This window comes from Physeter macrocephalus, chromosome 14 (genome assembly GCF_002837175.3).
Source record: "Physeter macrocephalus isolate SW-GA chromosome 14, ASM283717v5, whole genome shotgun sequence".
Lineage (NCBI taxonomy): Eukaryota > Metazoa > Chordata > Mammalia > Artiodactyla > Physeteridae > Physeter > Physeter macrocephalus.
Window position 1 is genome coordinate 38665708 of NC_041227.1, and position 23498 is coordinate 38689205.

The 23498-nt window shown below is 35.8% G+C and overlaps 1 protein-coding gene across 3 annotated transcripts in view; it reads left to right on the plus strand.

Moving 5' to 3' along the window:
• MACROD2 (mono-ADP ribosylhydrolase 2) overlaps nt 1-23498 on the plus strand; it is a 2044226-nt gene that overhangs the window by 336535 nt on the left and 1684193 nt on the right. The window lies entirely within an intron of this gene.

The following is a 23498-nucleotide window of genomic DNA, read 5'->3' on the forward strand; positions in this document are numbered from 1 at the left end:
ATTACAATAGAAAGACACTGGTTCTTTTTATTTTTAAGCCATCTGTATTAAAAATAATTTAAGCAAAATCATATTTTCATTTTTGACTAGTTACAATAATGTTATAATTGTGAAGGCTAGTAACCCCAGCAGTGAATATTTATTTGAGAAATGAACAGAAAGCAGGTTCAAATAAATAACTGATTTATTTAAGGGAAGGGAACAGGAATGCCAAAAGGTTAAAAAAAAAAAGGTAACCAGTTCTTTTTCCTGGAGGTAATAAGTTATTGTTTTATATGTATTTGTTTTAAGAAGTGAAAGTATTTTTCATATACTCCCACTATTTGTCCATCTTCTTTAGAACCTAGCAGATAGTACGTTTTTCATATTTAAGGCATCCTCCCTAAAATAAAAAGTTGTTGAAAAATTAAATAGAGTATTTTCCTTTCTGATACGTTTTTGCTCTGAACATGAGTTAAGATACAAACATCCTAAGAAGAAAGAAACTGTTCAGGGGTAGTTTTGCTTGTGTTTAAGTTATTGTATTTTAATTTATGTATATGAATAAACACTGGACAGTGGAAGACATAGACATTTATAGTGTCTGTGTCTAATTAGCAGAATTATAGACTTTATTTTCAATTATGATTTTCATAGACTGGTTTCTGCTATTCGGTCAACAATTGCTTTAGGCTCATAAGTTTTCCCCTAAGTGCCTTTCACTTTTTAATATTATTGGGAAGAATTTTGCGTTTATATTTACCTGGAGGGCAATTTCCTTAAACTAATTTTATTTGTTTTATTCTTAGAGGTTCACAGCATTCTCCTTCGTGCTTTTAAAAAGTTTCTGTTTATTTCTGAAGGAGGCCAGCTAATTGTCTTTCCCAGGAGTATTTGATTATGGTCTCTTCATTAGCTTCATTTAGTTTATCTATTTACAGGCTTCTTTGATAGCAGTTTGACCTTCTGAGTTCCTCTCCAAGAATGAATGATATCACAGTAGAAGGTGAACTCTTGATAAGAGGTATACTGACCCCTATTGTTCTATGATTGTACTTTTATTGGCCTCTGAGGGTGGACCCATTAAATACAGGAGTTTTAGAATTCTAAGGTCTGTTGAAAAGCCAACTTCTTAGAAATGTTAGGTAGCAAAAGTTGAACTGAGATGCAGCTGCTGGAGTTTTGGAGGAAAGGGAGGTGGGACGAACAGGTAATCTCTCAGTTAAAGGGTGGATTTTCTTCCTGTTACTGCAAAATAAACACATGGATTAAATTGTTTTATGAAAGCATTCTTTCTAGAAGCTATTTTCAGTTGGGAGTTGATTATATTTAAAAAGAACTTTTTGCCTGGCCAAATTCCTATGGGCTTATATCAATATTTAATCAGTTTTGTCTCCATTCAGGCAGACCTTAAACAGAAAAGAAAGATAAATGGACAATTTTGGTTATCAGTATCTAAAAGAAGGTATATTGGCCTGGAAGTTAGGAGTTCTGAGGTTTCCATTCCCTAGCCTGCCATGACTTCATATTATCTGCTCTGGGGTTTGGTTTCACCACATGGCAAATAAAGGCAGCAGGAATTTACTGAATGCCAATTATGTATTGTTGCTTTCTTTCTTTCTTTTTTTTTTCTTAAGTTGTGGATTAAAATGTAGAAGAAGGCAAGAGATTATGAAAAATGTGATCTGTACTAGAGGTGCTAACTTTGGAGGCAAACTCTTGAGATAGCTCCTATCAGCCCGCCCTGTCCAAAAATATATACTCTTTTGCTGCTTCCATTTGTTTTTGGTTTTGTTCTTGTTTTTACTTCTTGCTCTTATCAGCTGTCTGAAATTCTGCCAGTTGGACGCGAACTTATAATAATATGTACATTTTTTTGCAATAAAATGGACCGCCTCTGAAAAGATTGAGTTACCCTGAGTTAATTCAGATTGCTTTCCTCCTTTGTTACCTAAGGGAGATTACCTACAATAAGGGGATGGCTGTCCTGGTAGGAGGGGAAGGAAGGCAGACCGTTTTCAGTGAGAAGCCCTTTAGGCTGCGATAGGAATGGGGGGACTGATTCTTACAGCAGAGAGAACTCAGCTCTGAGTGGAGGAACCCACCTGTGTAGACTAATGTTTAAGAGCATGTCCTTCACAGTCTAGCATACCTGGGCTCCATCTTGGCTTTGCCACATGACTATAGACAAATTACTAAATATTTCTGAAATTGTTAGCTCAGTACCTGACTCATAGTAAGTACCAAAGGAATGGTAACTTCCTCTATTAAGATGAGGGCATCTGAGCACTTGAAAAAAGGAGACATTAAGAAGTGGTAGAAGAATGCACAAAGGGAGGTCAGAGAGGACCAATGACAGATTTTTTTCACACTCTTGTTGTTCAATAGCCAGGAAATGAGGGAGGAGGTAGGCAAATAGGATATTTTCTTGTTTAATTTTTTTTTTTTCTGTTGTCTTCATGCATTTCATGGTCCCATGTTCTCAGGATTTAGAACTTAGTTGAGTTCTAGTAGATGTTTTGGATTCAAAAGGCATTTGTCGTTTTTTTTGCATTTTGCTCTGTTTTGTGGGCTAGCCTGTGAATCTAACACTGTACATGAGAAACTGCATTTCAGAGGGTAAAGAACTGGCCGGAAAATGAACTCCACTAGCATATTCCAATTTTAAAATTCTAAGACTATCTAAACTGGCCATATCGAAGAACTTTGTGTTTTTCTATTTTTGTGAGAGGGTAAGAGATGCTCCCTGATGGAGGACAGGGGAAGTTGGATTTGGAATCAGGTTTCCCAGGCTTTACTATTTACTTGTGTATCCAAGTGAAAACAACAACCACCACTAAACCTCTTTTATAAACAACTCCCAGCTGAAACGGAACAATTTAAATCAGGTCTTCCAACCTGCCTAAACTTAAGCTTCCTCATTCACTCATTCATTGTACACAAATTTGTTAAACTTCCCTGTAAAAGAAGCTAGTAGGACTAGATGACCCCCAGACCACCTCCAACTATGATATTGGAAATTTAATCTTAGAAAGTATTAAAGTTCTCTTAGGTTTTAGAAAGACACATCCTTGATGATTTTTCTTCCCCTCACCACTCTTCCTGAGAATAAAGTCTTCAAAGTTGTCTGAAAAACAAACCAAACAACAAAATCAGCTCAGGCTTTTGGTATAGTAAATGTCTTGGGCTTATTATCAGTTGAGAATTTTTTGGTTGCAAGTGATTGAAAGCTCAAGCCTTACTATCTAATCAACAATTGGAAATCTATTGGTTCGTGTAACTGAGAAGTTCAAATGTATGGTCTGGCTGGCTTCAGGTAAAGCTTGATACAGTGGCTTAAAGTATGTCAACAAAAAACAGTTTCTCTCTGGCTCTGGCTTTTCCAGTGTTGGCAAAGGAGTGTTGGCAGTCTCCTTAGATCATGTACAACGGATCCTTGGCAGCTCCAGGCTTTTCCCTTAGGCAGCGACAGTTCCATGTATCACATTCCCATATTGCAGTGTTCAGGGGAAGAGAGATCACCTCCAGAAGCTCCTACACATGCACAGATGTATGATTCACTCTTTCTCATTTGTTTAATCTTGATCACATGCTCATTCCTGAACCTATTACAGGAAGATGGGGAGATATATTGGTGAGCTTAAGCCCCCTGTAAGAGCTGTAGGTAGGGTCAACCCCACTCAGACACACGGCTGAGAATGGAGGCCAGGGTATGATCTGAAGGAAAATTGGACACTGTTAGTTTGAGAAGGAAGGAACGGATGCTGGAGATTAGCTCTTTTTTTTTTTTTTTTTTTTTGGCGGTACGCGGGCCTCTCACTGTTTGTGGCCTCTCCTGTTGCGCAGCACAGGCTCTGGATGCGCAGGCTCAGTGGCCATGGCTCCTGGGCCCAGCCGCTCCGCGGCACGTGGGATCCTCCCGGACCGGGGCACAAACCCGTGTCTCCTGCATTGGCAGGCGGACTCTCAACCACTGTGCCACCAGGGAAGTCCAAGATTAGCTCATTTTTAGAGGATTTGGCATGCTGAAACTTGGGCATATTTTATAAATTTATAAACTTGAAGCTGCTCTTTTTATTTTCTTTCTTTTTTTTTTAAGCCAAAGTTTTGTTTAAATTGCCAAAGCATCTTTAAAAGATTTTTCTATTTGTAGACCCTCTCAAGTCCAGCCCAGTTTTTTCTGTCAACAGGTAGTGATGCAAGTTAGGGCACATCAGTACTACATCTTAATGTGAACCTCTGGGATGTTAATAAAATATAGAGAGAGTACATATTCAGCTATCTGTAATTCTGTGAAGTCAGGCCAGATGCTTAATGCACCAGTTAGAAACTGTACCACATCTTTCTGGACAATTCCAAAGGGTGTTGGAGAAATAATTAGATTATAGCAGGTCACGGATGCCTTAGAATACTGAATGGTTTTTAAAATGCTATATTAAACTGCTCTTCTGTTCTGATATTTGCCTTTTATTAGTCAACACTTAAAATGTACCTAAAAATAATCACATATCCCTTTTAAGTATATTTCCAAAACATACTGCACTGGAGTGAGATCTGTCATTACAGGACTTGAAACAGAAATCAAAGAGAAAAAATCAGGTGGTTATTTCCCTGCCTGCTTGTCTGCCCACCCTCTGATACACCCTTACTTTCCCCAACATCCAAGTTAGACTCTCATTACACTTTCGGGATTGGGATAAAGATGATTTTTTAAAAACTGAGAAAAAGCACCCCTTTGACCTCCCAGGAAAGAGAGGAGAAATTGTGGTTCAGAACAGGGTTAGTACCTGGCCACAACTGACGGGCTGAGACAGCTGGCGAGTGCAAAATGGAAAGCCTGCTGATCCCTACTTTCTTCCCTTTTCTCTGCTTTCATGTCTGGCCATGCAGATGATGCATGATCCAACTCCAGCTGATGTAGGCTGTGTCCTTGACCCCTTCCCACTCTCTAATGCCCTGTCACCCTTCTCACTTGGTTTTAAAATGCAAAAAGAGACTTTTAAAATGGACCTTGGAAAAAGCAAACTTAGAGCAAGCAGAGAGTGAATTCTCCCTCTGATACTCTGTGTGTGGCCCTGGGAAAAGAACTTCAGTTCTCTGAGCCTCAGTTCTCTCATTTATGAATATGGAGACATGGGACCCACCTCATTTTGCTATTATGGACTTCAGTAAAGTGGTGCATTGTAAGAGCTCATTAAATCTGAGAAAGCACTTACCAAGACAAAGCTAAAACTTGTAGATAGTTGCTTTTCATCTTCATCGTGATGAGTAGGGCCAGGATCATTTCAAAAGGCATACAATCCACTAATGTTAAATTAAGCTATGTGTTTTAACAGTTTATCTTTGGAAATGAAACAATTTGAGAAATGCTTCTGCTTACTGTCCTGGGTGCTCAGACCTTGAGATAACAGTATCTAAGGCTTGTTCTGAGACTTAATTACAAATCAAAGGACAAATTCCTTATTCTTGAAAATGATTAGTAGAAAGCATAGCTTTGGCGGAATGGCTTACAGTTATTAAGAGCAGATCAATATATGTCTGATCATTGATATATGTATTTACTAGATATCATACAAGTGGATTGCTCCAAAGCCACATGATTCTATCTACATAGCTTGCTGTTAATTTCAGCCAAAGCTGTCCTCACTTGCAAACCATCTTATTGTTTCACTGTTTCTGGAGTATTGGAGCTAATTTTAGGTACACAAATAGACTTTCTGAGAGGAAGATTTCCTGAAATTGTTGTCAGACTTATCTTATTTCCAAACCAGCTCTGTATTCTCCTTGTATTTGAGATTACCTCTTTTAGGATTGCTATTTCAGTGCAGTCCAGATTACTTAGGTACATAAACATGTTTAATGCTGAAAGAAACATGTTTAAAGTAGAATCAAAAACTGTTTTATATTATATCTGTTTATAAATGACTATGGAAACTGTCCCTCATTGGTACTTCTGGGAGAAGCAGATGTACTACAATTGGTACTTTTCCCTTAAAAACTGGCATGTATTGATTATCTGCAAGATTTTTTAAGGGATAAAGTATTATCGATTGATTAGATTTGGACTAAGCGAATGTTTCACAATACCATCTAGTCCAAAAAAAAGAGTTAAAAATTATCATGGGAAATTCTTTAAAATATAAATCTATTTAAATTTCCTGACCGTGATTTATGACATATATGTCATAGATAGATTAAAGTATGTCTGTAGTCCCCTCTGCTTCACTTCCTTCATATTCTAAGTGATTAACCTTAAATTTGGGGAATTTAAAAGCATTTTATAATTCTTTCATTAGTTAAACTTTTGTTCCTTTTGTTTGATATTTAAAATGTGTTAGTGCTACAAATTTACAGATACTTCACTAGGTTTCATATGTGTGTTTAAAATTTAAGATCTAGACTTGACAAGTTTTATTAAAAGTGCACAAATATTGCCAATATTTATTTATGTTTTAATGAGCTTTTATTCTTAATAAATTGTTTTTTTAAATGAGGATAGAATTGAAGTATGATTAACAAAGTGTTACTTTTAAAAATGAGTAATTTTTGTTGGGAGGAAGCTTTTTGGTAGTTTAATTCTCATGTTTACATAGAAGCAATACAGAAACTATTTGAGTCACTTCCCAAGCAGCTCCTGTTTGTTTCCTTTGCTATCCCAGGGAACAGACTTGTCTCTCTGAAGTCCTCCCCTACTTCCCTGGGGCAAGTCAGAAATAAGCTTATCAGATCACATCTTATTGACAAAGAGCAAAGCTTATTGGCTGACAAAGGAAGGGAAAAGAACAAGTAAAATGTAAATGACAGAGGTTTGGTGTCAAAAAATCCTAGGTTAACATTGTTTTTTAAATAAATTTTTTGGAAGTAGGGTTTACATCTTTTTATATTTGCTTGATTTTTACTTTAGAATTTTAAGTGCAGTAAAAGCTAAGAGTTTTATCCATATTTTGTACACTGTAATTAAGTTATCAATATTATCATCATTATTGTTGTTGGCATTGCTGTTATTACTTGTTCCTTGTAAGCAAATCTTTCTATTTTATCTTTGAAAAAAGTTAGAGAAAATTATGTTGCATCTTATATGTTTCCAGTGTAGTTTTCTAAAAGAAAGTAGACATGGCTTTCAGATAGAAAGTAGACGTAGCTTTCTGGCAGGAAGTAGAAATATTATAAATATTGAAATAAATTATTATAAATGTTAAGTAATTATAAAGATGTTTTATGTCATATTTATATCCTATATTCTTGACTAAACAAAAATAGTCTTAAGGAACTTTTAAATCATATTTATTTCTTGTCTTCTTGACTGAACAAAATAAAATATTACCATCTCCATTCTAATGCAGCTGATAATCTAATAATTGCATAGCAGGTGCAGGAACTTGTTCTGGGTACTCTGAAGATGATATTAAGGTATATGCTATAAGTCTGGTCATGTTGACTCATTCTCTGTTTTCCAAAGACTCTCTAACCAACCTTCTAAAGTTGCTCTATCCACTAATACATAGATTATAGGTGGGCCAAAACCATCTCATGACAGCTAGATACTGGCTCCTAAGCAATCCCAAAGAACAAAGAAACCTGACCTTAGTCCATGGTTGAGAAGGTCAGGAGCGATTTAAGCAATGTACTCTGGGCTACAAAACTGTATTTGAAATGAGACTTACAGCAGTTAAAGAGGGAAAGTTTTTGAAGAGACATTAAGGAAAGAACCAAAGCTGCTAAAATAGCAACAATTTGAGAGGAAGAGAGAGCCACAGTAGGTGGATTTTGAAATCTTTACCAGTTACTATGGTGGTAAGTGCAAGCAAGGAAGACAGAAGAAATTGTCTGAGAACATTCATGATGCACGTTCCCCTCACCCATCCTTGTCATGAATTTTGGGGAAGAATAGAAGAGGTTGCTGAATTACAGAGGCCAGTAAGGAAGAAAAGAGAAGTTAATAGATTTGAGCAAAGTAACAGTATCAGTGTAATGAGACTAGTATTCCAATAATGGCAATATTATGAAAAGACTGGTGGAAAGCTAAGTGTAGACTAAAATCCTAAAATTTGATTGCAGAGGAGGGGAAAGGATAGTCAAAAATGGAGATTTGTTACTAATTTGGGCTTTTAAGGACTATGACCTGACTCTGCTCGTACCATTCTTAGGCCCTTCCAGGAAACACTGTTGAGGTTTTCCAAAAGCTTTTTGTTGTAAGTTTACAATAGAGTCCATGGGATTCCCGAGTTATTATCTGTTCTACATCCAGGAATGTAATCCCTGGAAGAGGAAGGGTCTTTGTATGGAAAGGAAACCATCTACTTTAGGATGGTGAAAGCTGACACTTGCCGAGAAAGCTAGAATCGCCTAACTAAGCTGTGCCCATTAAATGGGGGTGTGTGCATGAGCCCACAAGTCACAGTAAATCATCCACATGTCCATTAGGAATATGGGGCAGCTCTCAGAGCCTTCTGTTTTGTATCCAGATTAACATCTAGTCTAACACTGTAATGTTAGTGGAGGCAATGGAGTCATCCAAAATATGCATCCAGAACAAACGAATAGGTCTTAGAACATGGAATAAAAGTACTGTGGCATTAAGGGTTCATTGTAATTTGTAACAGAAAGTACCTAAAAGAAAGCATTCAGAGAAAAGTTATACCAGTTCAGAATATGTCATCTACCATGTAATGTGCCAGAATACTAACAGGCATTTCTGTTTACACTTGGCTCTTCTGAACCTCATTCCTGCCTTTGACTTATCCTTTATGAACAATATCCTTCATTAGTAAACAGATGAACACATTTCTTCACTCATCAGTTAAAGAAAACCACTAATTGTCCTGTTAGTCTCAAGGACTGATTTTGGTGGAATTATGCCCCAATTGTGTTTTTTCCCTCAATATCTCTAATATGGGATGCTTACAATCTTATTTAAAAATAAATGTTGTTTGAGAGGAGACAAAATGAGTCCAAATACTATGCTGTTAGGACCCAGTTATCCATGTCTTAATGGTAAGAAATGAATTGACCACTACAGCCTATTTTCATCAGACTTGCTGCAATCAACTGTTCCAATTCACTTTATAGTTTACAGCCATTAAATGACACTGTTAAGTTGTTGTAGAAAGTTAGAAAAGAATGATAATAAGAGGAAAATAAAAATAAAGCCTTTAAGATTTTTATAACTTCTATCTATATATAAGCAAATTAAATTAGGAAAACATGTATTGTACATATTGCTTTTATACTTATTATTATAACTTCTTTTCACTTAAGAAAATTGTGAACTTGTCTCTGCACTATCAAATGTGCCTGGATATCATCAGTTATAATGGGAGCCATTATATAGTATGCCATTGTTTGCAGAGATAGCAACCACCATGATTAGCCTGTCTTTCCCAGCATTTGCATGCTTTTCAGTTTTTCCAGATTATAAGCAAAATTATGAGGAAAATGCTTCCAATGAAATCTTTGTGCTCTAATTTATTAAGATAACTTCTTTGAGGTAAAATTGATGCTTCGTAGAGCTGACACTTTTTAAATGAATTTGCTGTGATTACAAGATTGCCCTCCAGAAAGGATGTATTCTCCCAATCCCTGCACCCTCAACAACTTTGGGTAGTGCTGATCTTCATTTTAATAGGAGATAAATTTGGTCTTGATATTGTTTAAATTTGTATATGTAGAAGGAGCACATTTTCTTTCTTTTTGGGTGAGAGGGCATGTTCTTTTACTTCATTTTCTCCCTCTTTTTTTTTTTTCTTTTTGGGTAATTTTGTCTATGTCATCCATTTTTTTGAGAAGTCAAACACAGAGAAGTACAGAGAATAATGAAATAGAATATGCACCACCTAGAATTAACAGAGGTTAACATTTCATTTATTTTAATTATTTATTGCTTTAGACCCTTAATTCAAAATAGAATATAAGAATATTATAAAGTTGAAATATCCTTCATTTTCTCTCTCATCTACTTACCTCTTTCCTTCCCCAGAAGCATCCACCTTGGCGAATTTGGTGGTGTGTTTTCAGTCTATGTTTTCTTATTTGTTTAATTAAAATTAGGGTCAGCTGTGAGCCCTAAAAACTTAAGAGTGACTTAACATGGAAGTTGATTTCCCACTTGTGAAAAAGTCCAGATAGGTAGTCCAGGGTGAGCATGGCCCTCCACACAGTCGGTGACCTGGGATTCTTCTAGTTTGTTGCCTTATAGTGGGTGGCTTCGATCTCATAATTCAAAATAGTGACATCCTCTGTCCAGAAAGGACAGAAAAAGGGATTAAAAATACATTAGTATTAATAATTACCTACCTGTTATAAAAATTAATACTTATTTTAATGATAATTATCATTAATAAACTGCAAGCATGCGTTCAGTTGTCCCTCTGTACAAATAAGACTACAAGGAACATTCTTTTACATATCTCCTCCTCTGCATGGGTGAGCTTCTCCGGCTTATGTACCTAGAAATGGAATTTCTGGGTCTTAGGGTATGACTATAGGTATAGGTCACTATACTAGATATTGCAAAATTCTTCTCTTTGTTAGCGTGCTTTCAGCTGCAAATAACAGACAATAGAGTTCAAAGTGGCTAAAATAAAGAAATTTATTACCTCACATACCAAGAAGTCCAGAGGTAGAGGTGGTCTAGACTTGGTTTATTCATTGACTCAATGGCTTGCTCTCCTCATGGTTACAAGGAATCAAATGCAGACAAAACAATGGCCAAAGTTATTGTATCTCTTTGTTTCTTTTGAAGGGCAGGGAAACTTTTCCTAGAAACTTCCTCCACCTGGCTTTCTTTCCTATCTTATTGGCTAAAACTGAATCACACCCTAAGTTGATTACTTACAAGGTTAGATAAGACCATGATGACTGGGTGGGAATAGGACCAGTTTACCTCGAAGAATGTTATCAGGAGGAAGGAGATACCTGAACAAAATATGCTGTTAGGAAGGAAGATGGGGAAAGGTGGGTGACAAGTAGCAATAAGCAGTGTCTGCTGTATTCCTAAAGTAGCTGCTCATTCCCATCAGTAGTACAGGAGTCCTTGATTGTCAGGGCTTTTGTTTGTTTTCACCAATCTAATGAGCACAAAATAGTACTCTGTTGTATTCCTTGGCATTTGTTGGCTTCTGGTGGGTTGCATACCTTTTCAGACACTTATAGGCCTTCTGGGTTTTCTCTTCTGTGAAATGCCTTATTTATGTTTCTTTGCCTTGATTTCTCCAGAGACATTTGTGTTTTTCTTATTGAGTTGTAGCAATTTAAAAAATATATTCTGAATAATAATTATTTGTCTATAAAGTTGTGTTGGAGGTGCCTTCTGCCAATGTATGGCTTGTCTTTTAACTTTTAATTAAAAAAATAAGTTTTTATAACTTAAAGGTTTGTACTTTTTGTGTCTAGTTCAAAGAATCATTTTCTACATTAAGGTCATATAAATATTAGTCTATTCTTTGTCTTATTGAAATTTAAGTGGTTAACCTTTTGTATACTGTATACTAACAATTTTTAAAGTAATGTGAGGACTCTTCCACAGGATCTGTAAGATTAAAACTGCTTTTATGATGGTATTAAAATGTTATTTGCCTTTTTCACTCATTCTTTTATACAAGTAAAGTGGAGTCTTAAAGAGGCTGCATGACCTGTGATACCACAGCAAATTGGAAATGCCAAAGCAGAGATGGGGACCCAGTTACCTCTTCTTACATCAAACATTAAAATGATTTGCAGGACTGTAAACAGTGCTATTTTTCTGAATAAGACTTTTTGTTTGTTGGAAAATAGCTTTTTTTTCTCACAGAATATGCTATTTATGTAAATGTATATTGGGTTTATTCTTATTTTTAAATGAATTTTTAAGTATTTAAAAAAAATTCTGTTTTAACCAGTAACATATTAAACATTGAAAAATATAATCCACATAAATAAAAGCTCTTTGGTGTACTGAATAATTTTTAAGGATATAAAGGAGTCCTGAAACCAAAAGTTTGTGAAATGTTGCTGTATATGAACAGTAATTTTTCATTCAGAAATTCCCTTGCCTCATAGCTATGTCAAAAATTAGAACATTTATTTCATTGTCCTTGGGAAAATATGATTTGGAAAACAGTTCTCTTCCCATATACATCAATGTATTAGTTAAAGATAATTAACTTGAATTATCTATAATTTTTATTACCCATCCACTGCAGTCATCCATTAGCCCAATGGGTACCATTAAACAATAGAAAGAGCATAGGTTTTGGTGTCAGACAGACCTGGCTTTGGATCCCAGCATGGACACTCTGTAACTTAAGCTAGTAACTCAATCTGTCTGAACCTCAGTGTTGGGGAGGGAGTAGTCCATCTGGTTGTGTGTCTTTCTCATTAGGAAGAGAGGAATGTGGCTGAGCAGGGCTTGGGGAAGCAGATCCTGACAGAGCTGCACTTCAGAAACAACAATTGGATCTTAATTAAGTGGAATGTTCTCCCACTGCTCAGTGTTGTGGTTAAGGGCATTGGCTTTGTAGCCAGACCTCCTGGTTCATAGCCCAGTTCTACTTGCTAACTGAGTTAATTAAATTGTGGATGAATTACTTAACCTGTGTGTGTTTTTGAATATCCCCATATATAAATTGGGAGTAATAATACTCTCTATGCCATAAGGGTTATTGTGAGAATTAACTGAGATGCAACGTTTAAAACCATTTTACAGTGTTGCCGCATGATAAACGCTTACCATTTCAGTTGTAGTCGCTCTTACTATTAGTTTAAGTAATTATCTGTTGCCTCATAACAAACCACCCTGAAACTTAGTGCCCTTAAAATAAAACCAATGATGTATTTTGTGCACAAATCTCAATAGTTACACATCATCTCTGCTCACATGGCATCAGCTAGGGTGGCTGACCTGGGGGCTGGAGGATCTACTTTCGAGTTGGTTGACTCACACAATTGATGCTGACTTCTTCTTAGAGCTCAGCCAGGGCTGTGTACTGGGTACCTCTGTACTCTCCAAGTTGGCCTCTTCGCGGGCTACTTAGGCTTCCTCATGGCATGATGGCTGGGTTCTAAGAGTGAACATCTCAAAAGAAACAGGGAGAAGTCCATCACATTTTTTTTTTTTTTTTTTTTTTTTTTTGCCGTAGGCGGGCCTCTCACTGCCGTGGCCTCTCCCGTCGTGGAGCACAGGTCCCGGACGCGCAGGCCCAGCGGCCACGGTTCACGGGCCCAGCTGCTCCGCGGCACGTGGGATCCTCCCGGACCGGGGCACGAACCCGTGTCCCCTGCATCGGCAGGCGGACTCTCAACCACTGCGCCACCAGGGAAGCCCTCATCAAATTTTTATAACTTGTCCTCGGTAGTCACTTACTTACGTTATTTCCATTAGTCACAAATCCATCCAGATTTAAGAGGAGGGAACACAGACACCCACCTCTCCATGGGAGGAGTGTCAAAGTCACATTGTAAGAAGACTAAGAAGACCAGGAGATACTGTTGCAGTCATCTTTGAGGAATATAGTTTGCCACAATAGGAGTCTACTGACCTATTAGATAACATAATGTTCTTGGCATTCTTAATCACCAGCAGCAACAACCTCAACTCTGTGTATAAGAACCATCTTAGTGCTTTTTACAAAATGTAGACAATGGGCAACTTTTCATTTCTTTTCAGTATTTTTCTCTATTTCCTGCTGTTTTTCAATGTTGAGCACTTACTAATATAATAAAAAATTTAAATGAAAGGATTAACAATTTTTACAGTGTATCTAGATAGTCTATATTCTATGAATATAGAATGGCTTAAAGAAGTTGAAAGTCTGTTTTACTCCTTCTTTCTCAGTTTGGTCATATTTCTAGTGGCAGTGACCTCTAGAATGAAAGAAAAGGAAGAAAGGAAATGATTCTACTCACAAATATTTCTAGGTTAAATGTTGGGTTCCTTAGGGCAAACCTCAGTCACCAAACGTAGCCCATAAAACCATGAAATGTGGTTCTCACTGCCTTATCCTTAGAACTGCGGGTTGCAGACAACTGATGAGCTGCTGGTGAACTTGGACAGAGAGCAGTTTCTCTTCATCTGTCAGGAAAGGCAGGCACACAGTAAATACGTGAGTACATTTGATATTGATAAGACTCATGCAAATGAATGTGCAAATAAGGTAGTGCTCTTGAGATTTTGGGAAATGGCCAAAGAGTCTGTTTTGTCCCCCCCAAGACTCTGGATCTGCCTCTGATCTCACACAAAGCCATCTCTTTTGCTTAAACGTGTCTTATTCTTAAAGATGCCAGGCGTAGTTCTTTGAAACATTTAACTTATCTTTGCAGCTGTAATATATTTCTTCCCTTCAAACGGCAAAATTGTTCATTTTAAAAAGCAAAGACCATTTCAGGTTTGAGGTGAAAGCAGAGTGAAATATGGAGGCAAAGGATCAGTTTCAAAGAGGAACAATACTTTATAACAATTTAGTCTACTTTTAAGTGGCAAGTGTTGTTATATATATAGGAAATAGTAAAGTACATGGGAATAAACAGTGGACTGAATGTCACTCTGAGGACTTAAAAGGAGTTAATGCAACTTCTCAAGTAGATTAATTTACTCCTGGGGATAGTTTACAAGGTAGTAGATTTTTGGTTCAGTATAATTTTCATTTATTCAGCACATATTATGTTCCAGGTTCTCTTCTATGCACTTTACTTACTGATATTAATTTATTCAATTCTCTCAACAGCCCTGTGAAGTAGTTAATACCATTATCCCCAATTATAGCCTAGAACAAAGTGGTTAAAAACTTGCCCGAGATCACTATGTACAGCCATCAGGCTTCATACCCAGGCTGACTGGCTCTAGAATCCAAGCAATCCAAGTTTTTACCCACTGCTTCTTATTGCCTTGCAGATGAGTTGTGGCTTTTTGTTTTGTTTTAAGTTATGGTGCTTGGAAATTTTGCATTAGATGATTTTAATTTTGCAGCAGTGCTTGGCAACTTTTGCATTCGATCAAGAGAATATAGTAGGTATCTGCAAGGGATTCTTTCAGAGTTCGCATAAGAAAACCAAAGGCAAGGCAGATCTCAGAAAGAGAGATTAGGCAGTAAATTATTAAATTTCAGGCTCATTGCTCAACTTTCTTTGCATCTGGAAGTCAAGTGTATTTAGAATCTGGGAGAGGGTTTGAATACCCTGCACTGCTATTTGTAACAAGAACTTGGGTGAGTTACTTCATCTCTCCTGGGGATATTAACAGCTATCCCACCAGCCTCAAGGGGTTGTTGGAAAGAGCAAATGAATTATCATGGTTATAAATCCAGTTGCAAAATATAAAGTCCTCACTAACTGTTAGTTAGTGTTATAATTAAGCATAATTTCTTTTAGAAAAGCATTTCAGAAATACCTACTTTGAAAATTACATTTTTTAGTTTGTCCCTGTGTTTGATACAGGTATGTCAACTGTTTAGCATGGTGCTTAGCTTATGGTCACACTCAGTAGAATCTACTAATTATTATTTAATTTCTAGAAGATGTCTTCAGATTGGGGAAGCAATAAAAGGAAAATATCTCCTGGACAGGACAGAAGCTGCTGAATAAAATCTGAAATATGGGGCTAAGAAGCCTTTCCTAGTTGGCAGGGGCTGTGTGATACTGAGGAGATTTAGGAAATTGAAGTCACATTTTCAGTGTTCAGTGATAATAATCCCTCTCATTTCTACTATCTATTTATGTACTCATGTGCCAAGGCTGATCTATTCATGGTGGCCCTCTGAGGACCATTAAGTATTCTGAGGTCATATCCAGGTTTGATAAGATAGTGTGTTATGATCACTGCCTCCAGTGTTTGCCATCCCTAGACTATTCTTTAAAGTTTCTGAGATACCTTCTATTCTACTTCTTAATCATACCCTCGCTGCAGCCCTCTACATTTGTCAGGGTTATCAGTGTTCCCCTGTGACACAAGGAAACAGACTGTGACCCCTTTTTTTCTATCTCTGTTTTTCCCACTAGAGTGTGCTGTCATGGCTTTGTACATCCCTTCTCAGGTCTCAGCCCCTATCTTGAAATCTAGTATGGATTTGGACACATGATAGATGATCCATATAGTTTTGCTTAATTAAATTTTAGTGAATTAAAATTTTGGTCCGAACTGAATGACTGATGCTTAAGAATAAAACCTCAAACCTCAAAAATGGAGCTGTTAACACTTCCCTCATTTTTCCTAAATACCAGCTATTTCAGTTCTGTAAAGCACGTGACTCCAGTAGGTGGAAAGGATACATAGGGTAATTTAACTGACTGATTTGGTTCTCAGGTCATTTTTGTCAGAATGGTCAGCAGACTAGGCAGCTGTCTAGAAACCATGAGGGTTTGTGAACAGGATGCCAAAAAAGGAGCCAATCGCTAGTCTAGTGACCATGGGGAGTAGGGAAAAAAAGCTCATAGATAGGAATGCATGCTTCTTCCCAATGAATCCTTCTGACATTTAGGCTTCTTATGTTTTGTCCACAGCTCACCTTAACCTTTTATTTTCTTTGTGCATGCCCAGCAGAAGTTTATTTTCTGGATCCCATTTACTGACATCTCTGGTTTATCTGTACATTTCACTTCCTTTTCTAGCTGTTTAATAAAGGTCATGTTTATAACTCTAGTATTGATGATTTCCCCAGTAGGCCCAGGCATCAGCTTCTGTAATGTCCAGTGGAATCCCTTTCCATAAGACAAAAAGGAATATCTGAGTTTTCATAGATCTGAGTAATGACTTTTGGTCTGCAGAAATATAGATCCTAGTAATAATAATACCTTACTATATGCTGGTCACAGTCATAAAATTAATATTTTTTAAATGAACTATTTAGTGGCATTTAGTACATTCACAGTGTTGTGCATCTACCACTTCTATCTAGTTCTAAAACATTTCATCACCTCAAAAGGAAACCCATACCCATTAGATAGTTATTCCCCATTTCCTCCCACCTCCCCCAGCTCCTGGCAACCACCAAAACCTCTTGCTGTCTGTTTCTATGGATTTGCCAATCTGGATATTTCACATAAATGGGATCATACTGTTTGTGTATGGCTTCTTTCAGTTTTAACGTTTTTATCTTTTATGGCTGAGTAATATTCCAGTGTATGTATATACCAGAATTTGTTTATTCATTCATCTGTTGAAGGACATTTGGGTAGTTTCTACACTTTTGCTATTATGAATAATGCTTCTATAAACATTAGTGTACAAGTTTCTGTGTGGAAATAAATTTTCATTTCTCTGGGTCATTGTAATTCAATTGTAAATTCTAGTCCAATTTATCTCTTTTTTTTCTTTTGTTGCTGTGTTTTGGTGTCATAGCTAAGAATCTATTGCCAAATCCAAGGTCATTAAGATATACTTGTACGGTTTCTTCTGAGAATTTTATGGTTTTAGCTCTTATATTTAGGCTGTTTATCCATCTGCAATTAGAGTTTATATGTGGAGTGAAGTAGGGTACAACTTAATTCTTTTGCTTGTGGGTATCCAGTTATCCCAGTACCATTTGTTGACGATACTGTTCTTTTCATGTTAAATAATCTTGGCACCCTTACTGAAATTCAAATAGCCATAGATATTTAGGTTTAATTCTGGACTCTCAGTTTTATTTCACTGATCCACATCTATCCTATGTTAGTACCACACTATTTTGATTACTGTGTTTTGAAATCAGGAAGTGTGGGCCCTGCAATTTTGTTTTTATTTTTTAATATTGTTTTAGCTATTGGAGGCCCCTTACAATTCCATATGAATTTGAAAATTGGCTTTTCAAATTATGCAAAAAACAAGCCATTGGAATTTTGATAGGGATTGCATTGAAATTGTAGATCACTTTAGGTAATATTGCTATCTCATAATGTTAAGACTTTCTATCCATGAATATATGATATCATTCTATTTATTTGTCTTTAATATATTTCAAAATATTTTATTGTTTTTATTATATAAATCTTTCACCTCCTTGCTTAAATTTATTTCCAGGCATTTCATTATTTTGGATATTATTATAAGTGGATTTGATTTCTAATATCTGTAGATTATTCATTAGTGGTGGGTATAAACACAAGTGTTTTTTATATATTACCTTATTTGTTGAATTCAGTTGTTAGCTTCTAGTAAATTTTTTTGTGGATTCTTTGAGATTTTCTATATATGTAAGATCATGTCATCTGCAAATAGAGATAGTTTGACTGCTTCTTTTCTAATTCATATGCCTTTTATTTCTTTTTCTTGCCTAGTTGCTCTGGGTAGAACTTCTAGTACAATGTTGAATAGCAGTGGTGATGCTTGCTGTAGATTTTTCATAAATGCTCATTATCATTTTGTGGAAGTTCCTTTTTATTCCTAGTTTTCTGCCTGGTTTTTTGTTTTGTTTTGTTCTGTTTAGTCAAGAAAGAATATTAGATTTTGTCAAATGCTTTTTCTGTATCAACTGAGTGGATCATGTGTGGTTTTTTTCCCTTCCTACTGTTAAAAATATTGCATTCATTGATTTCCTTATGTTGAACCACCCATACATTCCTGGAATATTCACACTTGGTCATGGTGTGAATATACCATTGGTCTGGTTTGCTAGTGTTTTGTTGAACATTTTGTGCATCTAAAGTCATAAGCAGTATTAGTCTAGAGTTTTTATTTTGTATAGTGTAATCCTAGCCTTACAGAATGAGTTAGTATGTCTTTACTCCTCTTCTGTTTCTTGAAAGAGGTTGAGAAGGATTAGTGTTAATTTTTCTTTAAATGTTTGAGAGAATTCACCAGTGAAACCATATGGTACTGGGCTTTTCTTTGTCGGGAGGTTTTTCATACTGATTCAATCTCTTTATAGGTGTGTTGAGATAATCTTTTTCTTCTTTAATCAGTTTTTGTAGTTCGTGTGTTTCTAGAAATTTGTCCATTTCATCTAGGTTATCCAATTTGTTGATGCACAATTGTTTATTGTATTCTCTTATAATCAGTTTTATTTCTCTAAGGTTGGAGGTAATGTCCTCACTTTCATTTTTCATTTCATCTATATATTAGTCTTTCTATTTATCCATGAGTCTAACTAAAGATTTGTCAATCTTGTTGATGTATCAGAGAACTAAATTTTGATTTCATAGACTTTGTTGTTTTTCTCTTCTCTGTTTCACTTATCTATGCCGTGATCTTTACCATTTCCTTTATCTGCTAGCTTTGGGTTTAGCTTGCTATTCTTTTTCTAGTTCCTTAAGGTGTAAAGTTAGGTTATTGATTTGAGATTTTTCTTCTTTTGTAATGTACACATTTTCAGCTATAAATTTCCACCTAAGCATTGGTTTCACTACATCTAAACTAATTCAGTATGTTTTATTTTCATTTTCATTTGTCTGAAGACATTTTCAAAATTTCCTTTATGATTTCTTCTTTGACCTATTGGTTAAGATTATGGTGTTTAATTTTCATGTATTTTTGAATTTTTTAGCTTTCTTCCTGTTATTGATTTTTAGCTTTATTCCATTGTGTTGAAGAAGATACTTTGTCTGTTTCAATCTTTATAAATTATTGAAATTTATTTTGGGTCTAACATGGTATATTTTGAAGATGTTCCACATGCAATTGGAGAGAATGTTTATTCTGCTGTTGATGATGGAATGATCTATATATGTCTCTTAGGTCTAGTTTGATTATAGTGTTATTCAAGGCCTTGTATTTCCTTACTGGCTTCATGTCTAGATATTCTATTTATTGTTGGAAGTGGGGTATTGAAATCTTCAACTGTTCCTGTAGAACTGTTTACTTCTCTTTCTTTATATATTTTGGGTTTTCTATATTTTGAGTCTCTTTTGTTAAATGCATATGTGTTTATAATTTTCATATCTTCTTGATGTTTTGACCCTTTTATCAATCTATCTTTCCAGCTTTCTATCATCTACCTATCTATCATCCTTCCTTGTCCTTTGTAACAATTTTTGACTTAAAGTCTATTTTATCTGATACTTTTTTCCTATCTTTTTTTTTCCTTTGGCCCGTACTTGCAGGATCTTACTTCCCCGACTAGGGATTGAACCCGTGCCCCCTGCAGTGGAAGCACAGAGTCTTAACCACTGGACAGCCAGGGAAGTCCCAATTTTGGCTGATATTAATATAACCATTTTGGCTCTCTTTTGGCTACGACTTCCATGGAATATCTTTTTCCAGTACTTTTATATTAAACCTATTTGTGTCTTTGGATCTAAAGTGAGTCTCTTCTCACAGCATATAATTGTTTCATTTTTTAAAAAAATCTATTCTGCCAATCTCTTTTGATTAGTGAGTTAATTCATTTACATTCATAGTGATTACCAGTAGAGAACAGCTTCCTTCTGCCACTTTGCTATTTGTTTTCTGTATGTCTAATAGCTTTTTGTTTCTTATTTCCTCCATTACTGCCTTCTCTTCTACTTAATTTTTTTTCTACTGTTTTGCATTCTTTAGATTCTCTTCTCATTCTGTATGTATTTTTAAGCGTTTTTTTTCCAGTGGTTGCAAAGGAGATTACAATTAAAATCTTAAACTTATAACAAACTATTTTGAATGGATACCAACTTACAATCAACTTACTCTGATCCTGTGTAGCTCTTCCCCATTATGTTGTCACTCACAAATTACATCTTTTTATATTGTGTGCTCATTAACATAGGTAATAATGATTGTCCTATGCATTTGTCTTTTAATTACTACTGTAAATTAAAAGAGGAGTTACAAATCAAAAACATAATAATATTGGCTTTTTCATTTACTATGTAGTTACATTTACCAGAGCTTTGTATTTCTTCATATTGTTCCAAGTTGCTGACTAGTGTCCTTCTATTTCAGCTTAAAGGACTCCCTTTAGCATTTCTTGTTGGGCAGTTCTACTAATGATGAACTGTCTCAGAATTTGTTTCTCTGAAACTGTCTTAGTTTCTCCTCATTTCTGAAGGATAATTTTGCCAGATATAGCATTCTTGGTTGGTAGTTCTTTTTAGCACTTAAAAAATCTCATTTCATCCTCTTGTGGCCTCCATGATTTCTGTTAATCTTATTGAAGATCCTTTGTATGAGTGATGAGTTGCTTCTCCTTTGCTGCTTTCCAGATTTTCTCTTTGCCCCTGTTTTTTGACAATTTGATTATAATGTGTCTCTGTGTGGATCTCTTCGCATTTATACTCTTGAAGTTCTTTGAACTTCTTGAATGTGTAGATTTCTGTATTTTACCAAACTTGGGAAATTTTTGGCCACTATTTCTACAAATATTCTTCTGTCTCTTTCTTTCTCTACTCTCCATCTGGGGTTGACATTGCATATATGTTGGTATGCTTGATTGTGTACCAAAGTTCTCTTAGGCTCTGTTAATTTATCTTCACATTCACTGATTCTTTCTTCTACCTTGTCAAATCTGCAATTGAAATCCTCTTGTGAGTTTTTCATTTTTTCTCTTTGGTTTCTTTTTATAATTTCTAAATCTTTACTGATATTCTCTATTTGTTTATGTATCATACTCCTGGTTTGATTTATTATGACAGTTGATTTAAAGTTTTTGTTTAATAAGTCCAATGGCTGTGTTCCCTTAGGAACAGTTTCTGTTAACATCTTCTGTTAATGGACCATAGTTCCCTATTTCTTGCATGCTTCATAGATTTTTAGTTGAAAATTGGACATTTTTAATATTATAATATGCTAACCCTGGAAATCAGATTCTTCCCCCACTCCTGGGTTCATTTTTATTGGTTTCTGTATGCTGTAACTATTTGTAGTGACATTTTGATCTAAATTTGTAAAGTCTGTGTTCTTTGGCACAGGTGGTCTCTGAGGTCTCCATTCCTTTAGCTTGTGTTTAGCTAGTGTCTGGACAGAGATTAACCTGAATGCCAGATAGCAAAACAAGGGGGAAAAAACAGGAAAGAGAACAAGAAAAAAGAAGAAAGAGAGAGAGAGAGAGGGAGGGAGGGAGAGAGGGAGGGAGGGAGAGAGGGAGAGAGAGAGAGAGAGAGAGAGAGAGAGAGAGAGAGAGAGAGAGAGAGAAAGAAAGAAAGAGAAAGAAAATGGGAAAATATATTCCTAAACCTCTTGTAGTCTTTGTAGATTGGATTTTGCTGGGGCACTCCTTCAACACTTTGCCAGCCCACTTTTCATCTCTGTGTTAGCCTTAACTTCTTGCTTGAGCTTACGCTACAGTTCAGCCAGAGATGAAAGCATAAGGTCTGATTAGGTCTTTTCTGGACATGTGCATGGCTTTTTAAATTCTCAGTATACATGAAAAAAAAAAACCCTCTCTCTCCAGCTTTTTCTCCCTGGCTTTAGTTGCTGTATCGGATGCCTCAATCATAATGTTTTGTCCCAGGAAACTGTGGTTTTTTGTCTACCTTACAATATTTTCAAATTCTTGCCACTTTTCTGAGCAAGTTCCCAGTTAGGCAAAACAAAGTCAGGTGCCACACATTGTTCCCCCAGGTATTCCTTGGAAAAGTTAGAACACATGCAATTCTTTGCGAGTGTCTTCTCTGCTTCCTCTGGAACACAGGACTAGGGTGGCACACTAGGTGAGCCAACTGCCATCTTTAAGACTATTGTTGAACTAGGGAGGGAGTTGGGGCAAGGGCAAATAAAAACATCACAAATATTTTCTGCCATTTAAAAATTTTCTTTGTTTTGGTTCAGTGTTCTCTTGGTTGCTGTAAACCCCAGACTGTTTCCCAGAGTTCTGACCAAGTTGATTCTGACAATTTTGCTTGATTTCTTGATATTTCTGTAGGGGCACAGGCTCTTGGAGCTTCCTACTCTGTCTGCCGTGTTCATTGACATCACTAGCCATTTACTTTTGGGGCCTTAGTTGTCACATGATATGATATGCACTGTCTCTTGAATACAATGATAATATATACATATATGGTCCTATTTCCTGTTTCCTTTTCCTCTCCTAATTTAATTATCCACATATATTTGTTTTAGAATATAGAAACTCTAGGTCTTCTCTGTATTTTACTATGTCCACTACCCTCATTTAAAAAAGAGTCTAAAATATAATCGATAAAAACTTATTTTGGAAATACACTCCATTTTTTCCTACACAATTTCAGATTAAATAAAGTGAAAAATCATTTCAGAAATAATCTTTATTCTGGCTGCTGGAAATGATTTTGAATTGTTGGCAAAGGCAAGATTTTTTTACAGAATGAAATGTAAACTTTTGTGAAGTTAAAAACAATTGTTCTATTGGTTTTTTCAATGAGAAATGATTATCCTAGAACCTTCAAAACTCTATTATTAGAGATACATGGATATTAACTTTTATCAGCCATTTTGAAATTGTCATTTTAAACTTTATTATTAGACTCCTGTTCAATACTTTACAGACTAATGTGGTTAAGAATGATTTGGGGGAAATTATCAATGTATGAGTTGTAAATGAATTCTCATGTTATATAGTGTCTTTTAATTATTAGAGAGCAAAGGTAATTGCAGGAAAAAAGCATATTCACATTGAGGAATATAAAGAACAAAAATAAAGTTTGATGAAACTTCAGCCTGGATTCAGCCTCCAAGTAGTGAG